The 240-nt window shown below is 25.0% G+C and overlaps 1 protein-coding gene across 1 annotated transcript in view; it reads right to left on the bottom strand.

The window, feature by feature from the left end:
* Nucleotides 1–240, bottom strand: part of LOC119582005 (pre-mRNA-splicing factor 38B-like) — a gene marked incomplete in the record, with an annotated part of 22,032 nt that overhangs the window by 15,553 nt on the left and 6,239 nt on the right.

Raw genomic sequence — 240 nt, 5'->3', positions numbered from 1 at the left:
AGAGTGCGACCTAAGTGCAAAATTTATCTTAAAAAAAGAGAAACATGGAGCAAAAACACAAGATAAAATAAACTATCTGAAATTACGAGAACAAAACGAATAAGAAAAATATAGCACATTTCTTTTTAATAAGTTAGAAAATCTATATAAAAAAAAATAGAGAAATCATCATTCACTTTGCATATTCAAAACTATTGCTATTCCTTGGTAAATATTGTAATGCTGTTTTAATTTTATCCT

This window comes from Penaeus monodon, chromosome 15 (assembly GCF_015228065.2).
Source record: "Penaeus monodon isolate SGIC_2016 chromosome 15, NSTDA_Pmon_1, whole genome shotgun sequence".
NCBI classification, from domain to species: Eukaryota; Metazoa; Arthropoda; class Malacostraca; order Decapoda; family Penaeidae; genus Penaeus; species Penaeus monodon.
The sequence above is the reverse complement of the archived record's forward strand: the minus strand, read 5'-3'. Positions and strand labels throughout refer to the sequence as shown.